General features: G+C 32.1%; 1 long non-coding RNA gene across 1 annotated transcript; it reads left to right on the forward strand.

Moving 5' to 3' along the window:
- Positions 1–748: 748 nt before the first annotated feature.
- On the forward strand, positions 749–2,446 carry LOC111734230. Its single transcript, XR_002778379.1, has 3 exons — positions 749–849; positions 1,605–1,731; positions 2,393–2,446. It is a non-coding gene; the product is annotated as an uncharacterized LOC111734230 (long non-coding RNA).
- The last annotated feature ends 1,212 nt before the right edge of the window (positions 2,447–3,658 follow it).

Raw genomic sequence — 3,658 nt, forward strand, 5'->3', positions numbered from 1 at the left:
AACATCAGTAATTGTACCAATTCTAGTAAAGCTCTAGGAAAGCATTTAGGATTCCATAATAGAGGAAGTTGGAAGGAAAGAGTTTTATGTCTATGCAAAGAAAAGATGTCTAATAATAAGAGCCACTCATGTACAGAGCCATTCCTCAAGAGCAACATTCAAGTATAGACAGCATAACTCAATATTGAAGACAAAAACGTAAAATCTTTTTCATCTGAACAGAAAATTTGGCTGATAGACCCTAAGATCCTCTCCATTTCAGGATATTTTGTTTCCACATATTTTTAGAGAAGAAATAGCAAAAGGCATAATAAAGCCTTTGATAAAATCAAGATAGTTTTTTCCTATATATGTCTTTATGCATGATAGAAGAATAAAGCACAATAAATAAATTAATTAATTAATTAATACAAACGAATTTAAATATATTTTTCCCAACAACATCTCTCAGAAAATACTTAGTTTTACAGATTCTATCAGGGAGCATTAATTAATATTGAGATATATTTCTAAAAAAGCTAATTTCTTTAATTGTTCAACATTTTGGGCTGAAAATATAGAAAATATCTTGCTATACGTGACAAAAAATATCTTTTATTCAGTTATTAGAAAATTTCTTTTGGACTTAAGTGCATAAGATGCTTTTGTAATAAGCTGATAAGTTTTTTCTTTATTCATTGAGTCAAAATAATATTTTAGAAAAATAATTTCAAAATAATGGATATCTTTTCTTCCTTGTTTTAGGAATGCCAGACATGCTGATGAACTTTTCGCCAGTGACTTCAGTTCAGTCTTGGATCAACTTCCTAACAAAAAATACCTTCGGTCCCTTATTGAAAATGGAGATAGGTAAAGCAAATGTATTATTTTTAACAAACGTTATGATTAATTAATGTACACTTATATTTTCACTGTTAACAATTTATTTACTTAGTCCTAAATTGTTAACCCTTGATAATGTTCAGTTTCATTAAAAATAATTTATATTCTTCAGTAAAATATACCAGGCCCATGGATTAGAAGATAGGGCTTTCTAGTAATATCATACCCACTGGCTCCAGACACACTAATTTTTCTTTAGTAGCAATCATTTGTAAATCTGCAACCAAATTGAACTAACATAGTAAAAAGAAGACATAGTATAAACTGAAGCAAATTTTAAGGTTAACCATAGTACTTGTTTTTAGATTCCTTCCAAAACCAAGCACTGAATGATTCTTTCTTCAAATGTCCAACAGCTGAATATTTAGATGGCATGATACAGATAGAAATAGATTTTAAAAAGCATTTATTTTAAAAGAGCTTTTCCTTTCAATAGCAGAACACAACTCAAATATTCCCCCATTTCTATTTTTTTTAAATAAATTATTGTTCAGTTTGTACGAAATGTATCTTAAATCACTCCCAGAAAATGCTAAAATGTGTTGGATTATTCTTTGCTCGATAATCCTTCAATTTAGATGCATTTTTCTTTCAGTATTTTTGTGATAGAAAATGAGTTGGGTGTTAGAATTCATTTTTATCTGACTCCAGGAAATTTAGAACTTTGGCATATCTATCATTCCTTGTAAAAACTCTAATTTACTTTTCTCCACATTTCTCAGCAATAGCATCTCAGAAAACCAGAGACCAAGCAAACGCAAGGCAGATGCAATCATTGGTCATTATTATGCTCAACTTCAAAGGAGGAAAGCTCTGAAAAAATGGTTGTGGAAACAAATTGTGACTCAGGTAAAGAAAAAATTAGGTAATTATAAATTATAAGGTTTTTTTTTTTTTCAAAATAGAAGCTACAAATGGAGACTTATTTGTCTATTTCATTATCCATCTTTTTCTCAACCTTGGCTGCTATTACACTACCCTGCAGAATGTTTAAAATACTGATGTCTGAGCCTAACCCAAAACTCATTGCCAGGAAATTAGTGCCCCTATGGATATGGCTCTTGACATTTGTATTTTTTAAGAGCTTCCTAATTGATTCCACTTTGCCTCCAGGGTTAAAAATGATAACTGTACTGTTATCTAGTCTGAATCTGGAAACAGGTTTTATCAAAAGTACTGATTTTTAAAACATGTAAAGCACATTCAATCAGCAATGTAATATCACATGGAACTCCCTTTATGTGTGCATTCAATTCTTTTATTTTACCAAATTAAACCATGAATTCTTTTGTCTTCCAAGATTCTGTAAAACCTCTTTCTCTGTGGGGTAGATAGATATTGGAGCACAATAAATAGAAAGTGGAGTGGTCTCTCTTTTATTCCATTATTTTGGTTTAGAAGGTGAGTATTAAGGACAGGTAATAGCATAGGTCACATATTATTACTTCTTTAGATAGTTTCTTATGTAAAATCCTAATGAAAAATTTTCTGTGTGAAAAACACAAAACAGCACAAAGATGATGGAAAAGCACCTGGGAGCAAAGCTGATAATGAAGTAGCCCAATAGTGAGTATACCTGTGTATTCTTAAAATATTCTCACAGCAATCATCCAGGTATTTAAGTAGGTAAGAGTCACTTGGTGAGACACATCTTTGAGTTCTCACATTGAGACCTCATCTAAGAAGGACACAACTACCTGAAGTGAACCCCAAGCAGTAAATGGCTTAAAAAGATTAATGCAGGGCGCTGATCACATAAAAGAGAAAGTTCACAAGGAGTAAACAGTTTGTGATCTCCTAAGTTACTTAGAAATGTTCCTATCCTTCTGTTGAGATCTAAAACCAAGGAGACTGTTGCACACTGATGAGGAAGACGAACTTTTTTTTTTCTTTCTTTTTCTTTGAGACTCAAGCCATACTGCTTTCATTAGTTTAAGGTTTATTTCCACAACTGACTGCTAGCAACTCATTTAAGTACAAGGAAATACCACCAAATTATCGTTTTGTGTGTGTGCGTGTGTATGTGTGTGTGTGTGTGTGTGTGTGTGAGTGAAAATACCAAAACACTCTGGGTCTAGTTGTATTCCTTCAAACATAGCAAACTTTATGCAGCAAAAGTCACATTTAGCTTATTTTAGCAATAAAGTGAGTGTAGATACTATGACTCCAATAGTATTCACTGTGAAATATGTTTTGAGAAGAGAAAAGGTGAATAGTTTTTTCTTCTTTTGTTAAGTAACAAATTTTTATCACAATTGTTTTTATGTATACATAGATATAAGACATATTCTTATTCTGAGTTAAGGTTTACATTCGCTCATAATTATAAGTCTACCATACTTTGCAAGTGCTTATTGCAATTTCATATTGTCACTATATCAGAAGATGGCAAAATTTTTCTCTAAATGCTATGGAGTAAATGTTTTTGGCTTTGTGGACTATCTGCTTTCCATTACAACTAGTCCACTAACTCTGTAATTGCAGTGTAAAAGCTGCCATAAATAATACATAAATGACAGGAGTGCCTTTGTTATAATAAAACTTTATTCATAAAACATGAAAGTAGGCTAGACTGCAACCTTTATGCGAAGGATAGTAAATTAGACCCAGCTCAGACTAAAGACAATTCTTGGTCTTTCTTCAGTCCCTAGATAGTACATCTAAGGTTTTCGTGAGAGTCCTCGAGAGTGCACAGAGGGTCTGGGAAGACAGCTGTACAATGGGTTGTTTTTATCCACTGATTACCCTGTCACCTCTAAATGACATACATGCTCAG

Source organism: Pteropus vampyrus, unplaced genomic scaffold (assembly GCF_000151845.1).
Source record: "Pteropus vampyrus isolate Shadow unplaced genomic scaffold, Pvam_2.0 Scaffold886, whole genome shotgun sequence".
In the NCBI taxonomy this organism is placed as follows: domain Eukaryota; kingdom Metazoa; phylum Chordata; class Mammalia; order Chiroptera; family Pteropodidae; genus Pteropus; species Pteropus vampyrus.